The sequence below is a fragment of the Eriocheir sinensis genome, chromosome 3 (genome assembly GCF_024679095.1).
Source record: "Eriocheir sinensis breed Jianghai 21 chromosome 3, ASM2467909v1, whole genome shotgun sequence".
Classification (NCBI taxonomy): domain Eukaryota; kingdom Metazoa; phylum Arthropoda; class Malacostraca; order Decapoda; family Varunidae; genus Eriocheir; species Eriocheir sinensis.
In genome coordinates, this window is record NC_066511.1 from 22564303 (window position 1) to 22591921 (window position 27619).

The 27619-nt window shown below is 49.3% G+C and overlaps 1 protein-coding gene across 16 annotated transcripts in view; it reads right to left on the minus strand.

The window, feature by feature from the left end:
- Positions 1-27619, minus strand: part of LOC127006664 (aryl hydrocarbon receptor nuclear translocator homolog) — a 136473-nt gene that overhangs the window by 86024 nt on the left and 22830 nt on the right. For 9 of the 16 annotated variants that reach the window (XM_050876919.1, XM_050876909.1, XM_050876878.1 and 6 more), the window contains exon 1: positions 13446-13603. The exons of 4 other annotated variants lie outside the window; for them this stretch is intronic. The gene's annotated coding sequence lies outside the window, so the exon portion shown is untranslated. 3 more of the 16 variants (XM_050876854.1, XM_050876928.1, XM_050876845.1) reach the window with 3 other exon arrangements.

Below are 27619 nucleotides of genomic sequence, written 5' to 3' on the forward strand. Positions count from 1 at the left end.
TACTCGTCTTCCAACACAGTCATAACAAGAAAAAAATGTAGCTCTGTATCCCTACGTTAAAAATTCAACTTACCTATCACTAACTATCTACACAGTACCCAATTATTTATCCCCCGTTAATAATTCGCCTTGCCATCATTATTTCTCTATCTACACGGTACCTATTTCCTCCCCACCTCTCCCTCTTTTTACTTTCTTATATCTTTTCATCGTTTGCTTCTTATTTTTTGTTTATTTCTTTTTTTATCTTTTCTTTCCATCTCTATCCCCACAGTGCCTATCTCGTCCCCTGTGATCTATCCACCCATCCACCTCTCCCTAGCTTCCTGCAAGAGGCGGGGGGTTGCAGAAGGGGACAGTAGCGTGATCCAAGGAGCGGTTTGTGACCACAGGAGGGGGCGCGGGGGGTCGGGGCGGGGAGTTGGCACGGAGACACGCCTTGGGACCTCCTCGTGGCCCCCAGTTACCATGGCAATGACCAACAACAAAAGTGGCGGCCTTCATCTTGGGCCTGACTGTCCTCTGCCGCCGAACAAGCAGCGAGCGGCCTCCTGATGCTCCCTCCCTCCCTCCCTCCCTCCGGACGCTAGAATATGCTCCCCGATCTGTGCGCACATACCATTCAGTACTCGTATCAGGAAAAAAAATAGTGAGTAGGTATAAAAACAAAGCTTGATAACCAGTCTCTAACTATATTGTACTCCATCTTTATACCCCAGTTCAATTTTCCACTTTTCTTTTCCCCGGATGAGTTCGAAGACGAGGCATGCGTTACGAATCGACAAACATATGCTGCACGCCTTCCGCCCTCTATGATTGCGTCAAGAGCTCAAGCCTCAAATACTGCACGAAACAGAGTCAGTCTCAACATAACACTTCTGGGGGGACATTCATATCATACGTCTGGAGGGTCAAGAGTTTTATTTCCCTTTGATGGGCGACGCTATGGTTGGTATAATAAGACACTTTCATTTCTTACTTCAACTATTTCTAAAGGTCAAATAGGGGGGTCAGTCGGATTCTAATGAGTGTTTCTTTAGGTTTCTGGTACAGAGGAATGGTCAAACCTATACCAGGGCCATAAAACTGTTCCTGGAAATGCCCCAAACTCCTATGAAAGCCTTGTCAAATATGTGAACTTGGGCGACGAAATGTTTAGTAACACGTATCCCCTCATCCCTCTACAGCCGCGTCACATCGTAAGGGGCAGTTATAGCTTCATATACTGCACAAAACAAGGCCAGTCACGCCATAATACTTGCAAGGGGCCATTGACATCACACGCCTGGAGGGGTCAGATCTCTATTTCTCTTTGATGATGTTTTATATTGTCGCTACGCTATGCTATATATCCTCATCCCTCTATGGCTGCGTCAGAGTTCATAAGTAGTAGTTTTAGCCTCATATACTGCACAAAACACCTCATTTACGGAGACATATTACTTGTAGGTCACTCATATCATAGTTATAGCCTCATATACTGCACAAAACAACCCCATTTACGGAGACATATTACTTGTAGGTCACTCATATCATAGTTTTACCCTCATATACTGCACAAAACACCCCATTTACGGAGACCTATTACTTGTAGGTCACTCATATCATAGTTATAGCCTCATATACTGCACAAAACACCCCATTTACGGAGACATATTACTTGTAGGTCACTCATATCATAGTTATAGCCTCATATACTGCACAAAACAACCTCATTTACGGAGACATATTACTTGTAGGTCACTCATATCATAGTTATAGCCTCATATACTGCACAAAACAACCTCATTTACGGAGACATATTACTTGTAGGTCACTCATATCACACGGCTGGAGGGTAAGACCTCTACTTCCCTTTATAAACGTCGCTACCCATGGAAGTATTACCTAACATGGAGTAAAAAAAAAAGTACTGCAGGGGTGCGCGGCGGATGACCACTGGCGGGACGGTACGCAGGTGAAGGTAACTCAGCCGGGGGGAAGACCACTCAGGAGGAGGAGGAGGAGGAGGAGAGGGAGGAGGGAGAGGAGGAGGATGCCGCCGACGCCTTCATCATCATCACTCCCGCCGCTCGCAAAAACCAGAACGAAACACTCTTTATCACAATGACCAGCTCCTCGCCCCTTCCTCCCTCCCCCCAACCTTGCCTCGATACCCCGCCATTGCCTCCACTCCTTCCTCGCCTCTCCCTCCGTCCCTACCTTGCTGCCTCGATTATACCTCCACCTCCCTCCTCCTCCTCATCTCCTCGTCTAAACACTCGTCAATATGTAAAATAACCGAGGGAGGGAAAATAATTAGTATCTCCTCGAATCCGGCAAAAGTAATCCCCCTGAAAAGTGTTATTCTTTTAATAGTGTCTGAACCTGTAACACTATAATCAACAGCAATTAACTTTCCCCAGACGCCACCCCCCCACTAATGAGCCCTTTCATCCCCCCCTCTCCCTCTCTCTCTCTCTCTCTCTCTCTCTCTCTCTCTCTCTCTCTCTCTCTCTCTCTGGTATCACGAGGGTGGGTGAGAAAGTGAGCAGTGTGGTCAAGGGCCTTTCCACAGCCTTTACCGACGATGTAAAGACCAAGAGTGAGAGAGAAAAGAAGTGAGGAAAGAAAAGGGAGGCGGGGAGGGGTCGGCTGCTCCACCTTCCCTCCCTCTCCCCCTCCCCCCTTCCCCCACAGCAAGGACACAACAATACGAATGCCATGCCTGTCAAGAACGGATCACGCTTTTTTTTCCCCTAAGAATGCCAGAGATGCCAAGACCATAAATTGTTAACATGCAATATCAGGCAGAACACGTCGACAGGTAGGTGGTGGTGGTGGTGGTGGCGGTGTTCCTACAGGTATACAGTTGCACCTCCACATATGATCGGCCCTTTTTTATGAACGTCAGAACAGAAAGTGAGTCAGTAATTGATATACTAGACGCCGGTAACTAAAAAATTAGGCAAGTTTTACACCGCTTTCATGTTGCTTCATATTCTGGGGTAGGATGTACTTGGCTGGCCGACTGCATGATGGCGAGCCTCTGTTGAACATGTCGGGCTGTCGTGCTGCAGGCCATGACGGGGGAAGGTGGGTGCAGGAGGGAGGAGGAACATGGTCTCACTGCCCCGACGCGCACCCACGCACGCACACACGCAAACTGGTGAACCCTAGTATTCCCACAAATTGGCCCGCGTGTTCTAATTCTGCATCACACGGGATTTTTTCCAGGAAGTCTTGAAAGTGGTACGCTTTGGGCATTATCCTCGTGATGAAACGATGCAGTGATAACAACTCCAGTGCGAGGCAGCGATGGCGTGTGTTTTGGCCAGTTCGGACCTTGACGACAGCAGGAAAGCGGCGGCCGCCCTTCAGAGGCCAGGCCGCGGTGCACTGATAAAGCCGCAGACAACACGCGCGTTCTTGCATATGCCAACAAGGGCTACAGTCACTGCCTCCAGCCCGGCTCGGTGGGTGCGGTGCGGCAGGAACCAAGTGGCTGCACGCTGCATGGGCCGTATAAGGGCAAAACTAGCAAGATGGATAACCACTACCCTCCCAGAGATGACCATCCCATCCAGCCTCTCTCCGCTTTCCTCTCCTGCTTAAGTAAACCTACAGGCTGGTGTCGGTAGGTTCGCTATACTGTTAGTGGTAAACAAACACTGGCTCACAGCAGAGGACTAAACTATGGTTACAGATGACCGCCTATCCAGCATCTCATTGGCCTGCTCTTACGCATATAACCTGTACTAGTGTCAGCAGGGCACTCTCAAGGGGAGACGGTCATTGGCTCAGAATAAAGGACAGAGCCATGACTACTCTGTCAGCGACACGAGCGTGGCTCCCCTCGGGCGTGGCTCCTCCCCTCGGGTAGGTGGCGTGCGAGGAGAGCTGCGGCTGGCGGGGTTAGCACACGCGAGGCCCCTCCGCCCCTCACCTGCTCCAGCTTAACTAATCCCACACACCAGGTACACCCCCACGCCCACTCCCAGGCAAACAGGCCGCGGGCTGATGGAAGTACAAGGCGCGGTGCCCTCAAGAACGCTGAGATATGCGCCGCTCAACACTCGCCGTATGACTTTTTCCGACATGAGAACAAAAAAATAAGCAGGACTCAGAAGTGTCGACGAGCCCTAATGTAGCGTACTGCCTAGCCTGACCAGTGAAAGCCAGGACTCCACGCCTCCCCTTCCCTCCCCTCCTGGCAGTCTCACACACACACCGCCGCCATCACACCACTCTCGGCTCCCTCAACATTATACTACTTTAACCAATGAGGTGTTTAGGGGAGCAGCACAACCACCACCACCACCACCACCTCCTTTGCCTCTTATGTAATGAAGGAATCTGTCTCATGAGCGTCCATCGTTTGTGAGTCAGCCGAACCCTTATCTTTATCAACTATATCAATTCTTTCATCGTTCAGAACTCTATCTTCATCAACCAGACCCTTTAACCCATCAACCACACCCTTTAACGCATCAACCACACCCTTCAGCTTATCAGTACATCAACCATACTTTCTTCCTTTCCTCATCCTACCATCCTTTCTTCTCTCCACCAATCCCATCTCTCCTCTCATCCACTACACCTAACCAACCACACCCATCCTTCTCACTCTCCCTCCCAACACCTTCCCCCCCCTCATCCGTCAACCACACCCATCATGCTTCACTCTCTCCATTACCACCACACCCATCCCTTGCACTAACAGCACCATCACCATCACCACCACCACCTACCTACCACACCCTTTCCTCTAACAACCATCACATCATCATCACCACGCAAGCGATCTAAGCAGCGACCGCCCTCATCCCCCTCCCTCTCCCTCTCCCTCTCCCTCTCTCTCTCTCTCTCTCTCTCCACAAAGGGGCGAGAAACGTGGGATGAGAGATAAAAGAACGCGGACCAGCTTTTCCGGGAACTCATTTTCCGTTGAGTGATGACAAAGGGGCTTACTTACCCTAACAAAGCCCAGCCCACAACGTAGTCCAGCCCAGATCACTTCCTGCACCAAGTCCGGCCCAGCCCCCGCCTAGCACAGACGAGCCTAGCCTAACCTGACCTCTAGCCTATCTCAGCACACTTCATAGCTTGGTTAACCCTGTAGAATCCAATCTGTAGGCTAGTTCATTTTAATTCAACCAGATGTATAGTCTAGTTTTTTTCCTATTACATCATCGTCAACATTAGCAGCCTCCGTAGCAGCAGCAGGAACAGCCATTATCACGTCTTTTTTGTCGTTTTTCATCTCTTTTTCTCTCTGCCTGATGTTAGTGTATTCCATTCTTATCTGGCAAATGCTCTAATAATATGTCTAACCTTTATTTCTCTCTGTCTGATGTTAGTGTACCCCGTCCTTATCTGGCAAGTGATCTAATAATATGTTTTACCTTTTTTTCTCTCTGTCTGATGTTAATGTACCCCGTCCCTATCTGGCAAGTGATCTAATAATATGTCTAACGTTTTTTTATCTGTCAGATGTTAGTGTACCCCGTCCTTATCTGGCCAATGCTCTAATTTCATCTCTACCTTGTCGGCTGGCACTGTTTACCATAACTTCAATTCTTGGTTGCCACTTTTCTACTTTGGTTATCTATCTGTTATCAGTTCTACGTATGTTAAAACCTCTCTGAGTCCTTTTCTTCTTCTTATTCTTAATCGTCATGAGAATACCTTAACCCTTAGTCTGTTTCCTAAGCCAAAATGCTCCTTTATATCAGTATGACCAACATAGCCTATACTACATAAACAATATATCTTAGCACTAACCTAACCTAACCTAACCTAACCCAAATAAGTCCAGATTCACCGCTTTGCATCCTCCATCCTTCCCTTTCGCTTTCTCTCTTTCTCTCCCTCCTTCAAATCCCTTCCTCATGCTCTCCCCTCCCTCCCCCCCCCCCCTAAATAATGATACCAACACTAACACCACACTCCTTTCTTCTCTTCCTGGTTCCTCATTATCTTCTCATCTCTCCTTCTACGTCTCAATCATCTTTACTTCTTTTCCTAAACTCTTCTTCCTCCTCTTTTTTTTCAATGTCAGGCTTGTGTGTGTGTGTGTGTGTGTGTGTGTGTGTGTGTGTGTGTGTGTGTGTGTGTACCCTCGTCTTTGTCCGCTCTTCTCCCCCATTCATCCTCCTCTTCCTCCTCCTCTTCCTCCCTTCATCAGCTTACTCGTATTACCTTCAAGGATACTTTTAATTACGTGGAGGATGAGAGCTCCGAGCATTATCATCATTATTTTTATCATTATTATTATTATTATTGTTATTATCATTATTATTATTATTATTATTATTATTATTATTATTATTAGGTTACGTTAGGTTAGGCATAAAAAATAAACACGCGACTGTCTCCGATACTGTTAACGTTTATAAAGCTAGGAAATTTCTTGACGTACAAAAATAAAAATAAAAATACATTACTGACGATGATAAAAAAGTAAAATATAAATGAGAAAAAAATCGAGAAAAAACGCGAAGCACACGAAACACGGACAAGGAAAGAACGCGGGCAGGCAGGCAGGCGAGCAGGTGAACAAACACACACCTGGAGGAGGGCCGCCCAATCAGAGAAGGCCCCCGGCACGACAGCCAGCCAGTCGGCACACAACCGACGACTGTGTCCCGGCGACCCCGCGGTGGTAGAGGGGGGCAAGGGTCAGGGCGGGGAGGGAAGGGTCAGGGAGGGTGCCAAGCTGCCTGACGTGACGCCCAGCAATCACTTGGCTCATTCACGTCCGAGTGCCGCGGGATATTAATACTAAATTAGTAGCACCCTCAGTTCCGACCTTGTTACCGCCGAGTTACAGCCCCGCCGCCAACACGCAGCAGATTAACAGCGAATCGGGCGCACGGGGAAGACGAGGTAGCGGGGGAAGGGGCAGGGAGGTCGCGGAAGGCAAAGAAATATGGGGGAAGGACAAGTAAAGGGGATATTACACTGGGCATATTTTCCGTGGATCTTCAGTCAAACCACGATTCCCGCTAACGTGGTTCTCAATTGTTTGTTGTTATTGCTGCTGATGAAGATGGTGAGTAATACCGTCGTCCTTCAGTGAAATCTACCGCAGCTTTGGAAGATCGTGGACACGTCAGAAAACCACGCAAATATGAGAACCACGTCAGCGGAAATCGTGGTTTGACTGAAGATCCACGGAAAATTTGCCCAGTGTAATAGGTGTTATAGGTGAGGATTGAGACGACGGAACGGGGACATTTAGGAAGGGACGAGGACGATGCTGAGGGCGAAGTAATAGGGAAAGCGGACAAGCACAGTAAGGTGAGGGTTGTGAGGACGAGGCGGGGCAAGTTATGAAGCGGCGAGGAGGACACGAAAGGTAAAGAAATAGGGGACGAGGACAAGGAAGGTTATAGATCTGTGAGGACGGAGCGGGGAAAGTAAGGAGGGTATGGAAGGACGCGAAACGGCAAAGAAACAGGGGAAGAGGACAAGTAAGGCAAGGATTGAAAGGACATGTGACGAGGAGCAAGGAAGGATTTTTTTTTTTTTTTACAGCAAAGGAGACAGCACAAGGGCACACACAAAAAAGGAAACAATAAAAAAAAAAAAAAAAAAAAAAGCCCGCTACTCGCTGCGCCTGTAAAGAATCCGAAGAGGTGGCCAAAAGAGCAGTCAATTGTACGGAAGGCAAGGGACAAAGAAGCGGAAAATGGGCGAAAAGTAAGAAAAGCGAGGGAGAAGCGAGGAAAAGGCAGGGAGACAAAGGAAATACGGAGGTCGAAGGGCGCAGATTGGGCCAAAGAGCCAAAGAGTATCCAGAGTAGCAAAGTCGAGAAAGTGAGGATGGCGTAGAAAAGTTGAGGATGAGGGGAGGAGGGCGAGAGACGAGGAGAACGCAGGGAGAGAACGAACACACGACCAGACCCTGAACACAACCAAGGTCTAAATAAATGGCTTTCTTTAGCTTTCTTTAGATTTCTTTCTTTAACTTTCTTTAGATCTTGAACACAACAAAGGACAATGACGGGGGAAAACGGGTGACGGACAATACGGAGCGCGCAAGGAAAGAGCGAAAACATAACGAGAGGAACAAAGAGAAAGCGCAAGGAAAGAACGGTAACTCAAGGAAGGGAGAGAGACGGGGGAAAAAAAGGCGAGACTGACAACACCCTTCACAACCAACACGAGGCTCCTCCTCACCCAAATTACGGTGCACAACGAGGCCCACTCAATGCCCTCAGGTGACTGGCGGCTCCACGGGACGAGATAACAACGATACCACGCCAAGGTCGCCCAGGCATGGACCCACCCCGCCCAGCCCGACCCTGACCGCCCGTCCGTCTCCAGGGGTGGCGGCGGGAGGGACGGAAGGACAGGAGGGGAGGAGTGAGGGAGAGAAAGGAAGGACACAGAAGACAATGAAGGAGTGAAAGTATGTGAGACAGTCAGCTTGGAAGGGAAAGGGGACTGAAATGAGGCAGGCAAGGAAAAAAAAAGGCAGACAAGCAGGATGAGGTGGAAATGAGAATGAGTGAGGAAGGAAGACAGTGAGGAAGAAAGGGAGAGAGAAAGAGATAGGACGGAGATGCTGGAATGTGGGAGCAAGGGAGACGACAGTAAAAGGAAGGGAGATGAGACGGGACGGAGAGGCTGGAATGAAGGAAGACGGAAGGAAGGAAAGGAACGAAAGGAAAGAAGGTAGAGAGGAGAGGAGAGGAGACAGGTCGGAGAGGCTGGAATGAAGGAAGGCCGAAGAAAGGAAAGGAAAGAAGGGAGAGAGGAGAGGAGGCAGGTCGGAGAGGCTGGAATGAAGGAAGACGGAAGGAAGGAAAGGAAAGAAGGGAGAGAGGAGAGGAGGCAGGTCGGAGAGGCTGGAATGGGGAAGGGCGGAAGACACTCTCGTCACCGCTCATTCATCATCCTTAATTACATCAACAGGACACGGGCCGGACCATGAACAGTGACCCCCTGCAGTGCCCCGCGACCCGCCTACCCATACGTGACGGCCTAACCTTCCTTTCTCCCTCCCTCTCTCCCTACCTTCCCTTCTACATCAATCTCTATAACTGTTTACTTGTCTATTTATCTATCCTACCTTCTCTCCCTCCTTCGTTCCCCACCTGAATGTTTACCTATCTACCTATCTACACTTCCTTCTCTCCATCCTTCCTATCTACATCGATCTCTAACTGTTTACTTGTCTATCTATCTATCCTTGCTTCCCCATCATCCCCCTCCTCTACCTCCACTTAAACTCTACGGGCCTCCCACCCTGACCCACCGCTTGGAGGCTCATGTCAAACTCCCGTCCACAAAGGAGACACACCTGGTAATGTTACGCCGGTGATCACAGAGGAAGTACATTGAGCAAAATAGCGAAAGCGGCGGCGGTGTCGGGGTGGTGATGGTGGTGGTGAGGAACATGAACGCTATCTACGTGCGAGGATGTCACCTGAGCTCCAACACTATTACAGTCATTACGCGCCGCAATTCATACTGTATATACTCTTCTTTTCCCGCACCTGTCGAGAGTCCGTCCTCGAAACCTATATAGATGAATTTATGTACCGTTTTGCTCTACGGAGGGAAAAAAAAGAAGAAAAAAAAGTCTGCCGGCCACGAGAACGAATTTGTCTTCTTAAAAGCAGGAAAGATACAATACAAGTTTACGGGTTTTTTTTAAGAATGTGGTTTGCCTTCCTTAATCAACACTAAGAACATTTTCTTTAACACACTAACAATCCCGGAGATAAATATGAAAAAAAAATTAATAACGCACAAACAAAGGTGCCACTGATACAACAATAATTCATGAACAAAGATAAGATACCCGACGGAAAACAAACAAACACTAGAACAAAACAAAACGCCACCAAATACGCATCCAATGAAAGAAATGCGACGCAACAAATCATAAGCGAAAGTGTATCCGCTTAAGTCCTCTCCTTGCCCTCTGAGAAGTGATCCCAGACCACTATTACTACCGCTTGTGGGGGGCCAGGTACAGCGCCTCACGGATTCTGCTGAGGGCTCAAGGACTGGGATGAAAGGCGCCTTTGTGTGTGGGTGGGTGTGGGCGGGGCGGAAGAGTGAGTGGGTGGGTTGAGACACACAGACAGACAGGCAGACAGAGGGACAGATGGACAGGCAGGCAGACAGAGGGACAGATGGACAGACAGACAGACACAGAGATTTAAAATAGTGACTGAGTGGGATGTGTATATACGTGTAAGAGCGCGTCTACACTAACCACCTTACAATCCGTAGGGGAGGCGGGGAAACTTCAGGAATTACACGAGGGAGAGAAAGAGTTAATGAAAAAAACAGGTAGCTATGACGGCAGCGGCAATCCCAGGTATTCATGATGTCACGCGGGAAGGTGAACAAGGCAGAGGAACCAACGGCAAGGAGGGGAAATCGTGGAGGAGGTGCGGCGACGGCGATGGCGGCGGGGGTGGTTATGAATTACGATATTATAAGGTCGGTATTATAAGACTCTTCCGCTTCTCACATCAACTATTTCTAATGGTCAAAGAGGGGGTCAGTCGGGTTCTAATGAGTGTTTCTTCGGGTTCATGGTACAGAAGAAGGGTCAAACTACCACCAGGGTCATCAAACTACTCCTGGAAATGCCCACAACTCCTATACGAAAGCCTTGTCAAATATGTGTGCTTGGGCGGCGAAATGTCTCATAATACAACCTTAAGTAATTCATGGGTAACAAAACAATAAAAACGCCACTGATGAGCTATAGGAATGCGAGGAAGGGTAGACAACGAGAGAAGACCATCGCCTGAACGTGGCTGATTTGTTTTTGTTTCTCGTTTTGGTCCACCCGTTTTTCAAGGCACGGTTCGTTTGTTTTGTTGATTTTTTATGACACTTTTTACGACTGATTTTGTAACGTGTCGACTTAACTCTGTGAAGACCTAACTCCATCCTAAAAATTAAATTAAAATGCCTAACTAACCAAACATAATAAATACTAATATGACGTTCAAAAAATCTAGCGCATGAACAAGACACAGTAATGGGGGTTCCTGTGACGATACGAGGTAATTCCCACGTCACCAAACAACAGCACCAGAGAGTAACTTAGACCAAGAAAGAGAGGAGGCGAAGGAGGAGGAGACAGACAAAGAGAGAAAACATGAAGAAGTAGGAGGCGAAGGAGAAGGAGAGACAGACAGACAGACAAAGAGAAGTAGGAGGCGAAGGAGAAGGAGACAGACAGACAAAGAGAGAAAATCATGAAATAGAAGTAGTAGTAGTAGTAGTAGTAGTAGTAGTAGTGTTGGGGGTCCTCATGACGCTATTCGGTAATCCCCGCGTTACAAAACAATAACAATAGAGTCAGCTACTGAGAACGAGAGGAAGTGGAAAGAAGGAAAAGTTGGAAAGTTTCGTTTAGTCGGCGCAACATCTGTGGACATATGCCGGAGAGAGACAGAAGTGGAAGGAAGGGAGCGACGGTGAGGCGGGAAACCAGGAAACAGCAGTACGAGGATTCCTTTACGTCGATTCTCGGTAATTTCTACGCAACATGACATGAACTCCGCCATCTAAAGTGTGTGTAAACTTATATACGATGGATAGATGAGTTTTTTTTTTTTTTTTTTTTTTTTTTATTGTTGAGCAAAAAAAAAAAATGGAATGGACCGTAGGATATTAGGCAGAGAATATTTTTTTCCTTTCATTTAACTACTTTTGTTCTATTTGTATGCACTACCACACTTAAGTTATTTACTCGTTTATAATAATATGCTCTGGACGGACTTCGGGCGTGGAAAAACATATATGGTAATGAACCTTACTTTTTTTTTATTTTCATTTGATCATTGTTTTAACTGTACAAAATTACATTGAGAATATTAGAGAAGAAGAAGAAGAAGAGGAGGAGGAGGAGGAGGAGGAAGAAGAAAAACGCATATATGACAGTAATAGACTAATTCACCAAGCAATGTGTTCGTACGTGCGTGCGTATGTGTGTGTGTATGTGTGTGTGTGGAGGGGAGGTGACAGTAAACTTAACGTCGCCGAGGTAAAACACACACACACACACACACACACACACACACACACACACACACACACACTAACCGGATCAAACGCCCCTAAAAATAAAAAATAAAAAAATAACAGCAGATTCACTTTTTTTTCCTCCGCAGAGAATAAAAAAAAAAAACGAACACCGACGATGAAAACATTTTTAAATCCATGAACGTACTATCAAAATGCTTTCCTACGTTTATTTTTTTGCCCTCTCTTTTATGTACCGTGAAGAACTCGACTCAAATTATCTCCAGTTACTTTCACACTTTAACACGGGCCGGTTGTGTGTGTGTGTGTGTGTGTGTGTGTGTGTGTGTGTGTGTGGATGGAGGTCTAGGTGGGTAAGTGGTGATGAGGATGTATTGCAGGAGTGGGTGGAGAGGTGGAGAGATTTATGTGGAGGAGGAAGAGGTGTTGTGCGTGGGAGGGGCGGGGGAGAAGTATGAGTGAGGGTGTGGATTCTGGATGGGTGTGGGTGTGGGTGGTGAGGAGGTGGAGGTGGTGATGGTGATGGCGGTGGTGTCGGAGGTGGTGGTGGTGGTGATGGTGATGGCGGTGGTGTCGGAGGTGGGGGCGGCGGCGGGATTTCACCTTTGGCTCACGTCCCGTCCGTCTGATGTCAACATAAATGAAATCCCTGTCAACACACACACACACACACACACACACACACACACACACACACACACACACACACACACACACACACCACTTATTAATCAGTCCCTTAGAGGAGGCAATGGAGGCACAGGTCGTTCGTTAGGTTAGGTCGTTAGCAAGTTGCAGGTCTTCCTTCCCTCGCTGTGACGGATGGTGACACTGACTGACGCTGTATGAGGTGCTGTACCCCTGAGACACTGGTGCCCCGTCCACAGGGAGAGATAGAGATGGAGAGCACACAGACTGCCCTCCATTCACTCTGGCCTTCACCATCGCCCTCTCCATTTTCGCAACGTTTCACTCTTAATTCCACGACGCAAGTGCACAATACCAACACTTTATCACTTATTAAGTTATTTTTCAGTCGTATGAATGCACAGTAATTGATGAAGCGCAGTTAAGTGGTCAAGTGACAGGACCACTTCGCCATCCCCGCCCATGGGTCCTAGGGCGCACATCGAGGCCCATACACCTGAGCAATGCACCACGTGAGGAGGTATTCTGTGCACACACACCCGCTCGGCGCCTCCCTTCACGGAGAGGGTACACTATCACACTCAGAGCCTCTGCGGCATGCGTACTTGTTGCTCCGCACGTTGAGTTATTCGGTAACACGCCTTGTGACTGTCTTCCTCTTTCTTCAGTTCAGGGAAGTCACCTCTGATCCGCGGCATTAAAGCACACGTTTGGATGCCGCAAGTCAGTCCCGGAGACGTGCGAAGTATTCCAAGGCGGGAGTCCCTTTGCAACACACGCACACGCACACACACCTTGCTCCCACGCCTCCACGGAGACTGAGTGACGGCCCGGCGCAGCCAGGTGTTAGCGGCCCCGCTCCCTTGTGCGGCGTGAGAGAGCAGGTTGAGCCACGGTGTCGACGAGTGGCGGGCGCGACCAACACTACACCAGCCTCCACAACAGCACGCTCACTAACGCACACCTCCGCGCCTCACTACACAACATCTCCGTCTACGCTACGATCGTGACTCGGGTCTGGCGGTGACCAACGCGACTATTTTCCCGCGAGTGAACTGCGACCCCGAGACTCCTTGACCGCCGGACACTTGCAAGGGACACACCGGACCCGCACGTCCCTCCCCGCCGCCCACACGCTCACACACCTCAGCAGACCCCACCTCGCTGGGCACTGAGCAGCAGCGGCACCAGCCCGGCGAGGCACGCTGCCCGACACACAGGAAAACCGACCTGGCAACTCATTAATGTTTGTATAGAGCTGACGAAATATTTCCTTGATCAACAAGCTGTCCCAAAAATGTTAATGCTCTACTTCACTCACCAAGATTTACGTATCACTGCATCATATAAAAATGACAATAATCATCTAGCGGCTAGATTAAAATGGTCTGCAGCTCCTTGATGCCGCGCTGTGTTTGGGTCCCTCCATCAGCGGCCTCGTTGAGGCTGTCAGAGGGAATAATGATGACCACAGATCCATAACAGACGTCATGCCGCCCCCTGGCCCTGAGACACGAGCCGCGGCGGAGGAGCGGCGCCCACAGCCATCACTGGAGGTGGTGAAAGGGCGCCCTGCTGACACGCAGGTAACCTGAAGGGTCGCACTGAGCAGCGTCAACAATAAATGACACTCTTCATTGTGGAAAAATATAAACAAAGGCGCATGACAAGTGAATGTGTAAACAAACTTCATGGCAAGCGAAGAAAGGCTGCCTCCCTGCATGTATTGCCTCGCGACACACGACACATGCCTGGAGTCAGGCAATCCAAGTATTAACTTTTTATGTGCCAGTCTAAAGCGCCTACGGGCTTTCTTAGAGGAGTAATATGTGGTCCCAGCACATCAGGCGGATATATTTTTTTTAGTGACACCATGATATTTACATGACAGGCAAAGCCTCCCATCTCGAAACAGGGACTCGCCCAGCTGCTGCCCTTGTGCACAATTACGCACCAGTGCCGTGGGTGGCCCTTTAACCTTTAGGAGCCCCTCCCCCCCAAATGTTCGCCTTGATGCTGGGTCACACTCTTGGCGAAGGCGAGGTACTCTGTGGAAAGCGTGGCCGGTGATGAGGCCACCGCAGCGCCAACAAAGGAATTAAACATGCACTGAAAAGTACACTCCGGGCGAGAAGGGAAAAGCACTTCCCGGGGTTGCTTAACTTGACCCGCACACTGAGTCTGGGCCAGCGGTGAGTGGTGACCAGCGCGGCGCCGCTACACGCTGACCTGGACAAAGCATACGTTCCATTTTAGTATATTTATTTTATGATTTTTTAATCTGTTATTCTGGTCAGTACCATAGAAACTCCAAGCCTTATTATTTTTTTTCATTCGTCAAATAAGTAACACACTAAAATGAAGAGCCCAGAAATGGGAAGTTCCCCGACGTATGAAAGCCTGACAAAATGGCAGATTACCTGTTGCGGCGGAAATAATCTTTTTTGGACAAAGTCACCGGGGGGAAGTAGGAAATTGATACCATCAGGAAAATTAACCCTTTAAACAGTTTAGTTTCCAGTGCCATCAGTGGACCATCTTATTCACTGCACAAGTGCAATAGGGAAAATTACATACCTAAAGTTACTCGATTTTTTTTCTGTATGAACATTCATGACTGTGGCAGGGCAGCGCGAGTCTCCTTACTACAGTCAATACACATGTAAGAGACATGGAGAACCAATATACAACCCGAGGCAAAGGACGGTGTAAGCGACATGAAAACACCTCCCCTGCGACTTCATCGCTTCAACTTGCTCTTGTATGCTCGGTAATTCTTTGGGCGGCCAAGAGGCTAGCTGCAGCACTTGGTATGCTTGGTGATGGTCAAGTGTGACCTTGGGTGCCGCGGCCATGAAGCCATGGACGCGTGGAGGCCCCGCGCAGCCCAGCACCTTGAGGTGGCTCCATCCATCACACAACACCATCAATCGCGTCAGCGTGCTCTTCCCTCGCCCGACCCGACGCTCCGGGTCAGCCAACACAGGAGAGGCTGAGTTATGCAAGACGGCAGCCTACCGAGGTGCTTCAGAACGCTTTTTCACAATACTCATGAGTAACATATAAGGAATTCACTCGTGTATTTTTAAATGTAATTTCAGAACATAGGTAAACTTAGCGATGCATACATGCACTGAAGCAGCCAACATCTCTTGATATTAGTCTTACTCTCGGCAAAGGTCCCAACTAACATCGAAATAAACTGTGCTGCACTCAGTGGTGTCGGGGAAATTTTTCTTCCTTCTGAAGACCGTTCCAGGGGAGTGAAAACCTACTTCTGCAATATATATATATATATATATATATATATATATATATATATATATATACATATATATATATATATATATATATATATACATATATATATATATATACAGGTCCATCACCCCTTGCGCGAACACACACACACACACACACACACACACACACACACACACACACACACACACACACACACACACACACACACACACATACACACACACAAAAGACTACCACACTATTCGTGTGCTCATTTATATTTCATGCGTACCTGTTGAAAAACCTAAGTTATGTCTGGTAATAAGAGGCTGGGCCACACCTGGTGTCAGACTCTCAACAAACTGTGAGGTGTCAGGGAAATGAGTATCATTCCACCTGTCAGGGTACACCTGGACGGCGCCTTCTGAACACTCACGCAGCTCCTCCTCCTCCTCCCACTCCACCTCTATAAAAACAATGCACGCCCAAAAACTAATCGAGAACATTTCGTCGAGAACTCACGATACTCTGCATAACATATTAGGTGAAGACACGAGATGTTCCGGTACAGCCCACACCACCACGCCCTTTACCTCCCCGTCCCCATGCTGCCTGGTGCCTACCCCGACCCCCACCCATACCTCGTTCCCTTGTCCGCCCGTCAGTCATCACCCTCGAGACAGATACCTGACATGTAGGACAAGGAATGCCACCAAGGAATCAACATCCTGCATCAACAAAATAATGGAAGGCTGTATGTGTATATGTATCTGGAGCTGCCTTGTGTAGGTCATTAGGCCTCTTGCAGTCTCCCTTTGTTCTTATGTTTTTTATGTCCTGGGTGGCCTACTTATGCTGGCGCCGGCCCTCGCAACGGCACGGGGGGCGGGGGGAAGGGGTGGGGAATGAACACAGCACACAACACACCTGCACTCTTGAAAATAAAAGTGCGTCACCAGCTGTTATCCTGGCAGCACATGTGTGTATGTTTGTTATATTATATTGGCAGCACAGGTGTGTCTGCTGCTGTTACATTGGCAGCACAGGTGTGTCGCTGCTGCTATCTTCCGGTCTTGAAAAAAGTGCTCCTGCTACTGTTATACTAGCAGGGTGGCGCTTCCCTGTCAGCAGAGGGAATTAAAACAAAACTGTCCCTGCTTGTTCAATGATAAGCACAACACCACTGCCAGCAAAGACACGAGAAATAAATAGTTTACTTTGCTACATCCATGACCAGCACGGCCCTTCCTTGTCTGTAAAGGGGAATGAAAAGACGAAAACAAAGCGGGGCTGCTTCTGCTAGTGACAGTATCGGCTCAGTCCCGTCGTCTAGCGCGGAACACGAGAAATGATTCAGCAGCAAACCCGGGGACATGAGATCACCTCGTTAGACGTTAGAGTCGCGCCTCAACATATATCCTCAACCTATCCTCATCTCGTCTTCCCCACCCTCCGCCACAGCCTATGCACTCTTAGCTTCCCTTCCCTACCTTAGCCTGTCTTATATCTTTCCTAACCTCCACCTCCGCCTCCGCCTATCCTCTCTTAACTTCCCTTCCCACCCTCGCTTCTTCTTATTTCTTTCCCTACCCTCTACCTCCGCCTTCGCCTCCACCTGTTCTCTCTCTCTCTCTCTCTCTCTCTCTCTCTCTCTCTCTCTCTCTCTCTCTCTCTCTCTCTCTCTCTCTCTCTCTCTCTCTCTCTCTCTCTCTCTCTCTCTCTCTCTCTCTCTCTCTCTCTCTCAACCTCCCTTCCATACCCTCGTCTCGTCTTCTCCCTTTCCCTGCCCTCCGCTTCCCCCTATTCCCTCTTAACTTTCCTTCACTATCTTTGCCTTGTATTCTCTTTCCCTATTATCCGCCTATCCCATCGAAACTTCCCTTCTCTATACCTCACCTCTTCTCCCTTTCCCAACCCTTCCCTATTCTCTTATTCGACCCCCCTCTCCGCAGCACCCTGTCAGCGCATCAAGTCTCAGGCCCAGCGCACGCCAGCTCCCTGTCAACGCGTCAAAACACGGCCCACCTGTAGTATGCTTTTGCTAGAAGGCGCACGTGCGTTGGCATGAGGCAAGTTACACCCACCCACACACACCCACACTTGGCGGCCTCAGTGAAAAGCAGGGAGCGGAAAGTGCGAGGTCATCTTTTGTGTGTGTGTGTGTGTGTGTGTGTGTGTGTGTGTGTGTGTGCAATTCACCACCACGGTCTGATCACGTGCTGGATTTCCAATTGCCTGCCAGAATTCGGAGTCCCGTGGAGGAGGTCAGAGCGAGCTACGAGAGCGGCAGCGTCCGGTGATCTCCTCGAAGTCCAGAGGACCCGTACGCTGAGGTGTCAGCGGGCCTTCACCTGTGCCACAGCAACACCGTGGAACGCCTTCACGGCCGAAGTGGACCTCAGCCCTCAGCACACAGCTCGTCAAGACAGCTGCCCGCCTGTAGTGTTGAGCACGCCCCCCGTGAGTGACAGTGACTACGAACAATACGGACTTAAAGGGGGGCCACACACATTAATATATATATATATATATATATATATATATATATATATATATATATATATATATATATATATATATATATATATATATATATATATATATATATATATATATATATATATATATATATATATATATATATATATATATATATATATATATATATATATATATATATATATATATATATATATATATATATATATATATATATATATATATATATATATATATATATATATATATATATATATATATATATATATATATATATATATATATATATATATGACATCCCATGCCCAACTAATAACATTTAAAACTATGTGCTCTTGTTTAGATAAAAAAAAAATCACACGTTGTGCTTTACAGCTTGTTACCCGACTTACGAGTATTACTGAAACTTCAGCGCGCGCACACACACACACACACACACACACACACACACACACACACACACACACATCATCATCATCATCAACCATCATCATCCACACGTTGCCGCAAAACACACCCTCCCCCCACCCCTCACGCAACCCACACAACAGGTACATTTACGCCTTCAGTATTCAAAGAAGAAAAAAGAGGGGAGAGGGGGGACTCAAAAAGACCCAATTAATTCACAAGGTAGTAAGAGTAAATTTACCATAGCCACTTTTAAACCCTCACCACCTGTGGCAATTACCACTGCCAGCCACCTCGCCAGTCCTCGTAACCCCGGCACGCACACACCTCAATAACGGATAACAAGACCGGGAAACGCCTCCGAATTAATAAATGAAGCCCTTAATTACTGGTTAAACATTAAGGAAGCTCCTCCGACTTACTAATTACGACCGGAGCTCTTCACTTATTCAGGGTCTCGTCACGGGGAGGGAGCGTCTGTAGCTGCTTCCCTTCCCTCCTCTTCTTGGCAATACCGTACACTGGGACCGAGCTACCCACTTAGGCGAGCTGAATGATCGATGTTGTTCCTCGTCCCCTGTCCATCAACGATCCGCTTCCCACTCACCAACTCCTCCCCTTACCTCCCCCGCCCGTGGCACCCCGCTACCCTCCCACCGTCCCAGGGTCCCGCCGCGCCCTGCTATATCGATCGAAAATATTGACGCAGGCGGTCGCAAGGTATCGCCTTCGCCACTATCGGAAGAGACGCAAGGGTCGTTGAGGGGAGGCAGTGCAGCTTTTACATAAATATGATTCTTTCTCTTCCCTGCCCTGCCCCGCCACTCCCCTCCCCTTACCCTCCCTTTGCCGTTAGTTTCCCGCTGGTAACAGTAGAAACAGCAATAGCAAATACATTTCCATAATCCTTGTAAGCTACACGACTCACGAGATGGGTGAAAGAAAACAAGACCCGCCGCAACACCAATATCATGCCTGCCTCTGAGGGACCTTCGGGAGATGACGGCCGCAAATAGTCACAGCAGCAGCAGGGTCATCAAGGCATAGGATGGCCATGTCCACCCTCCTCCTACAAGACTCCAGAGCTCGGCGCCTGAAAGCAAGGCCTGTCGCCGCACCAACGCCTGCCGCTGATTTACCTTGAGAGAGATGACGGACAAAAACAGTGACATTAACGGTGCCGCACGCCCGTTATAACCCCGGACGGCCCATGCCCCGCAGGAGTCATTCAGGCTCAAGGCGGGAGGAGCGGGAAGGCTGCGAGGCATCCACTGTCAGGACTCTTACAGGTGGGTCGAGGCGATAGCGGCAGTTTGATAAGGACCTCCCTGACAGTCACCTTCCCTCCACACCTGATCGGCTCCTACTTCCGTAAGTGGTAGCCGCCCTCACCTGCCTGGCGTGGCGTGTCCTCCTTCCCTGAACATCACCTCGGCTCTTTAAATGCCACACGAGTTTTTGTTCCCCCAATGCCTCACCTTCCCGTCTAGTTCCCCGCCACCGCCGCCTCCTCTCACACAGCCACTCACTTACTCACTCGTCCACTACCGAACATGAGTCTTGCCAAGGATATGACGCAACGCCACTACGACGAGTCATGCGTGACCGGCCCTCGGGGAGTAGACAGTACGGAGGTGCGGTGGTGCAGGGCAGGGCAGGGCAGATGTATGTTGTCCCCAGGTGTGTGTGTGTGTGTGTGTGTGTGTGTGTGTGTGTGTGTGTGTGTGTGTGTGTGTGTGTGTGTGTGTGTGTGTGTGTGTGTGTGTGTGTGTGTACAATTCTAAATGCCAGGGAGCACTGGGATCAAAATGAGATGGCGGTGTGTGTGTGTGTGTGTGTGTGTGTGTGTGTGTGTGTGTGTGTGTGTGTGTGTGTCATCCCTGAGAGCGGCAGGGAGGCGGGCGGGCAAGGAGCCGAGCACAGCCACAGGTGTATCTGGAGGAAGGCAGCAGTAGTAGTACCCCGCTGCGTGTGGGTATGGCCGCAGGAAGGGGTACAGGTGTGAGGGTGTGGCGCGGCGTGCAGGTGCGGGAGTGGCTTGGCGAGGGGGTCCACACGCCCTCCACCCCGCACTGACCTCATCGGCCGTAAAAACAAAAGAGGGCCCACTCACTACCCTGCCCTGCCCCGCTCCTCCAGGTGGATGTCTCGGCGCGTCCCACCTCACACCCTGCCCATTGGTATTCCGGCGCCGGGGGACCATCAGCTTGCACATGAGACCCGCATTACTATTCCCTCCTGATAACTATTCACCGCCTACAAGCCGCATCGTCAAACTGCCTCATTAATACCCGGAATCACAAGCGGCTGCCATTTATAATCTCGTTCACGGATCGTGGGGTCGCGCTGTGCATCTTAAATCGACAGTCATAATCACCGCGGCCGAACAGGTGACACCATCCGCCCACCCTGCAGACGAAAATAAGACACCCTGGGAAAAGTAACTAACCATCGCCTATGCATACCATCATCCCTTCTTCCTTCCCGTCATGCTCCTCCTCCTCCTCCTCCGGTAATATCGCCTCCATCTCCATCCAGTGAGTCTCTTCTCTCAGTGGAAATCAGTTTAAAAATGGATGTTGAAATATTTCGCGCCGCTCGCCAGGCCGTGTAAAAGTGAACAAAGGTGCTCAAAGAGGAGAGAGTGAGTGGCGCTGGACCTGGCTAAGGCGGAGGGGCGGGGCGGGGCGGGGCAGGCGGGGCGGGCGGCAGGCAGGCAGCGGGAAGGGCCGGGCATGGCGAGGCGGTGGTGGTGGTGGTGGTGGTCAGCCCTGTAATGCTTGTGCTGACATAGTCTTTCCTATGAATGATCAGTGACCCAAACCAGGTCAAGCTTGGGGTGGAGGGGAGCGGGTAGGGAAAAGGTGAGAGGGCAGGGCTGCGTGGGCGTGGGCGTGGCGGGAATAGTTTACAATGAAGACAATAAAATCACAGTAATAAAGATACTGACACTGATGACGATGGCAATGGTGATAAAGACGACGAAAGGACAAGGACGACGGCCACCCAACATTCCAGAAGATCCACGAGTAATAAAATATAGAAGAAACGGCGCCGGGTCGAGAGGGAAAGAAAGAAAAAGAGAGAGGGAGAGTGCGAGTCCGGCAGTGACGAAGGTGACCTATTTCAAGGAGAATAGAATGCAGTGAGAGCGATCCGTCCGGCCTCATCAACGCCAATACTCATTTTTAAACCCTCGCATTAAGATAGAAAGCTGGGCGGGCGGGCGGGCTGGGAAGGCGGCGGGGAAGCAGGTCCTGGTTAGACTAGTACGCTAAATACACACCCTTTCCCCGAACAAAACCTGCAGCTTCCAATTCCCCGCTACAACAACTCTGCAAGCGGAGGCAACTGGAGAGGGAGGTTAAGCAGGACGGAGTGGGATCATCAGCATCAGCAGGTCCCATCGAGGCAGCGGGGCCCATGCAGCGAGGTCCATGTGAAAGGTGAGCGTGTGGCCAGCCCGTACTCCTCCCCCCTTGAGGTACCTGCCTGATTATTACCGCCACCCACCTCCAGGTATATAACCACAAGTGGCCCCTGCATCGGGACTAGGTTGGCTGCCCGGCCGGCTGGTTGGTTCGGGGCGGGCCGGGGCGGCTTGGCGGAGGAGCCTTGCGGGATAATCACCATCTGCCGCGTCTGCCAGTCTTAAAGAATCATTTGTGCCATGTAGTGGAGGCTCGGCGCCGTTACTCACCGAGGCCTCGTAAAGCAGCCAGCCCCACCAGGAACACTACGCCGGCACGAGTTGGGCGGGGCGTAAAGGGAGGGACGGAGAGAGAGAGTGGCGGCAGGGCAGTGGACGCTGGAAGTGCACCAACAGGCGGCCCGGGGCAACCCGCTCTGGATTCGTGACCGGCCACTTGTGCCGTCGTGACCAGTGCCCACGATCAGACGGCCGGCCCCGCAGTCTCCACTAGTAGGGTGGCGGCTACTCCGGCCCCAACACACACACACACACACACACACACACACACACACACACACACATTCATGCTGTGCCCTATATACCTTCTCTCTGCCAGGGGCTTACTATCTCAGGAAGCATTAGTAGAGATGTGGGAATGTGCCTCCTCCTCCTCTTCCTCCTCCTCCTCAACCTCCACCTCCTCTTCCTCCTCCTCCTCTTCCAGCCGGGCATGGTCAACAGCTGGGGGTCTTATGAACCACGATAACAGTTTTCCGCCTTCCAATACTAAATATTTACTTAGGGTACCAACACCCAGGCAAACGTTGGGAGTTAAAGTACCATTGTGTCTTCACGCCCTTGTAGCCGACACAAAGACTCGCACCTAATTACCGGATCACAGGCCGCACACAACACGTAATATTATTTCCGCATGGCAGGGACACTGATATCCTGTTCCATGCATAACCAATAACAACCTGTAATTAAGGCGATCAGTAAAGGTGGCCCACACGAGCCCCGGCCCCGCCCCTGCCCCGTCACCCCCCTCCCTCCTTCCCCCTTCCTGCTGTGGCGTTAAGTGTCCATGGCGGGGCAGTGTACGACGCGGGGCACGGAGGGGCGGGGTAGGGCGGGGCGGGGCCACATTAGCTAAGGAACGCCTGCTTATTGAAAGTGACGAATCGGATTGCACTGCTTACATTTAATATTTTCTTTTCATCGCATTTGTACTGTCTCTTTACGCAATACAAGAGAAGGAGGAGGAGGAGGAGGAGGAGGAGGAGGAGGAGGAGGAAGGAAAGGTGGAGTCGTTACTAAGACAACTCCGTCGATCACCAGAAAAGAGAACGAGGAAGACAAAAAGAAAAAGTAGAAGAATCAGAAGAACAACCGCAAAGAAGAAGAAGAACAGCAACAGCAACATCAAAAAAAAAAAAAAAAAAAAAAAAAAAAACACGACCGTTATATCTATCTTTCCCAGCTGACATGTTGGTTTGTTTTCTCCTTTTTTTCTGCCGCCGCCGCCAGTGAGTCAGAGGGACGGGAAGGGGGGGAGAGAGGGGGTATGTGCGTCTTCTGGATTTTCTAATTTAACCTAACAAGAGCAACAATGATCTGCAAAACGGACTGCGCCCCCAAAACATGAGACCCCGTTGTTGTACGCCAATAAACTCTCTGATAGTAACCTGCTCGTCCATGCTTCCGTGTTTCCTTCTCTCCTTCTGTCTTCACTTACACCCGGCAACCTCCTCCTCCTCCTCTTCCTCCTTCTCCTCCTCTTCCTCCTACTCCTCCTCCTCCTCCTCTTCCTCCTATTCCTCCTCCTCCTCCTCTTCCTCCTCTTCCTCCTACTCCTCCTCCTATTCCTCCTCCTCCTCCTCTTCCTCCTCTTCCTCCTACTCCTCCTCCTCCTACTCCTCCTCCTCCTTCTCTTCCTCCTCCTTCTCCTTCTCTTCGCCAAAACTGAATACCTTAAAATTTGTACACCCGAATTTTTAACCACGATCAACTAACTAACGGGGAGCATACGCCAGGGGGTGCGTCGCTTCACTCACTCACCGCCTCCTCTCCCTCCCGACGGTTCCCCCGAGCAAGCCTCACACATGATGAAATAAGATCTTCCTCTATAGAGAACGTACTAACTAATTTTTATCTCTGGACTACCCCCCCTCCCCCCCCCCCTTTTCAACCACCATCACAACCTTCCCACAGTTAATGTAGACCACCAACCCCGCAGGCCCCATTCATATTGCAGTTTTATTATATTTTGACGATCTATTAATATTATGTACATTTTCAGCTTACAATTACTAAATAAACCGATTGTTATTATTACTATTATTATTATTAAACTACACGGTGAAAATATGAAGGGACAGATATACTGGTCTTGCATACTGTTACCTGTAAATTACTATAAAAAATCTGCCGGCACCGCTACCATGCATCCTTACACTTTAGAAACGTATACCCTGCATTTTGTATCATCTCCCTTTTCCGCAACACATAACATGACCACTTCCTGCAATACAGTGGTCACCGCGGCACTCCCTCAGCCCTCTACCCCCATAAGCTTAGCCTGCGGGAGGAGGAGGAGGAGGAGGAGGAGGAAGTCTTGGTGTCGTGGGTACACATGCAAGTAGGGTGATACGGGGCGTGGTAGGGAGAGGAGGGGAGGGAAAGGGAGACGGTCAAATGAGGAAGGATGGGAGACGAGGGGAGGGAAGAAGGGGGCGGATGAAATAAGATGGGGGAGGAGAGAGACGGAAGGAGAGGAGGGAGGAGAGATGGGGAGAAAAGAAGAACGGGAAGATGAGAAGTGACGAGATGTGAAGAAGATGAATGGAATGAGAGAAAGGAAAGGAGAGGAAGGGAAAGAAAGAAGGAGAGGAGACGCTAAGAAAAGAGAAGGAAAGGAAGGAGAGTGGATGGAATGGTATGAACTGAAATGCGAGAGGAGAAGTCCCGGGGAAGGGAAGGGGAAGGAAGGGGAGAGGTGGGGCAAACTGAGCGAGGTAGGTCGGGGAGGGGTGGGCGGGGCGGGGCATTGAGGAACCAAGAACCCACTCAGCTGAGACAGATAACTGGGGCAGGTGGGACAAGCCGTGGCCGAGAGGAACCTGCAGAAGGGAAGGGAGGAGGTGCGGCCAGCCCATCCAGCAAGCACCAAGGAAGGAGGGAGGGAGGGAGGGGATGGAAAGGAAGAAGCTGATGGTAAGAGGGGAGGAGAGGGAAGGAAGGGAGGTTTAAAGGAGTTACAGGAATAGGAAGGGGATGTGTGTGTGGAGGAGGAGGAGGATGGGAAAGGAAGGATGAAAATGGTAACTGAGGAATAGGAAAGAAATGTGTGTGTGTAAGGGAGGAGGAAAGGTAAGGAAGGGAGGGTGAAAAGAGAGGGAATGAGGAATAGGAAAGGGGTAGGTGTGTAAGGAAGGAGGAGGAGGAGAGGGAAGGCAAAACAAAGAAATAGGAAGGGAGACAGGAAGAAGGAGTGAGAGAGAGGAAGAGAAAAGAAGGGAATTGGATGATGAATTAAAAATACATGAAGGGGGGTGAAAGAAACAGAGGGAAGGAAGGGGACAAAAAACTGACGTAAAAATGGGGAAGAAGGGGATGATAGAGGGAGGTAGAGGAGGCAAAGCAGAGGAGGGAAGAAAGGAGACGAGAAACTAAGGTAAGGAAGGAGAGTAGAGGGAAGGGGACGGGAAGGGTATGATGAGAGAGGGAGGCGGGAAGAAGCTGAACCATGCAGCTCACGCACTCCATCTCCTGCTATGGGAAGGAAAGGCACCGGGAGTCTGTCTGTCGCTGCATGCAAGACGAGGCGGGAGGCGATAGTTTAATGGAGGATTGAGTTCAGTTCCTTGCTCGGGAGGCCTTCACTTCGAGAGGGAGGGGGGGGAGAGGAGGAGGAGGAGGTTGTTAGTGTTATTGTTGTTAGTGTTAGTAGTGATGGACTGATGGTCGTCTCAAATATAATGGAGGGATTGCGTGGTAATTCGTATTCATGACCCTTAATAAGCAACGAAGTACATTTTTTTCCCTCTTGTTCTCTACCTATGTCCTCTCCCTGTGTCCAAGATTCTATGGTGTAGTGGTTATGGTAAGGAGAGCAGGACGGATGGTATGGTAATCAAATTCAAGTCCCACAAAGACTGAATATCACCTTCTTCCCCATCTTCCTCTTCTCTCTTATTCTATACCCATGTCCTCTCCCTATGTCCAATAATCTATGGTGTAGTGGTTATGGTAAGGAGAGCAGGACGGATGGTATGGTAATCAAATTCAAGTCCCACAAAGACTGAATATCACCTTCTTCCTCTTCTCTCCTATTCTCTACCCATGTCCTCTCCCTATGTCCAAGAATCTATGGTGTGGTGGTTATGGTAAGCAGAGCAGGACGGATGGTATGGTAATCAAATTCAAGTCCCACAAAGACTGAATATCACCTTCCTCTTCTCTCCTATTCTCTACCCATGTCCTCTCCCTATGTCCAAGAATCTATGGTGTGGTGGTTGTGGTAAGCAGAGCAGGGCGGATGGTATGGTAATCAAATTCAAGTCCCACAAGAAAGCCTGAACATCACCTTCTTCCTATCTTCCTCTTCTATCTTCCTTTACCCTACAGTGTGTGGTGGGCAAGAGAGAGGTCAAGAAGAGGAGGGTCAACTATATGGTGTCACCTATAAACTCTACGGTCGGTAATATAAGACACTTTCGCTCCAAACATCAGCTATTTCTAAATGTTAAAGTCTTCAGGTTCATGGTACACTACCACCAGGGTCTCTTATAATACGACCCTACATGTCCATTTTCCTCTTCTCCCTTCATCTTCCTAATGCAAAATTGCGGATGGGATGACGGAGCTAAAGGCAAACTAGATCACTATAATGGAATAATAGAATGGTGGGTGCGGGGGGACAGGCTTGGCATTCCTGTGGCGAGTTCCAAACAACCAATACGATAGGCAGCTTCCAGGAAAGGTTAGACAAGTCGTTGATAGGCAGGAGAGGTGGTGTTAGAAGAACCATGAACGTCTGTTTGTTATTTTTTTTCCTAATTATTTTTCTCCCTCTCCTTTTTAACCTGATTCGAGCGCCGTGCTTTTTTATTCCAAGGCCTGGGTATACTTGTTTGGAGTATAACGAGGGGAGGGGGGGGGGGGGGTATATGGAGACTGACTATTTTTTTTACAGTAAAGGAAGCATCTCAAGGGCAAATACAAAAAACAAAACAAAGAAGTTGGGTAAGCACTACTCCTATAAAAGAAAACATGAGAGAGAGAGAGAGAGAGAGAGAGAGAGAGAGAGAGAGAGAGAGAGAGAGAAATAGAAAGAGAAAGAAATAAAGAGAGAGAGAGAGAGAGAGAGAGAGAGAGAGAGAGAGAGAGAGAGAGAGAGAGAGAGAG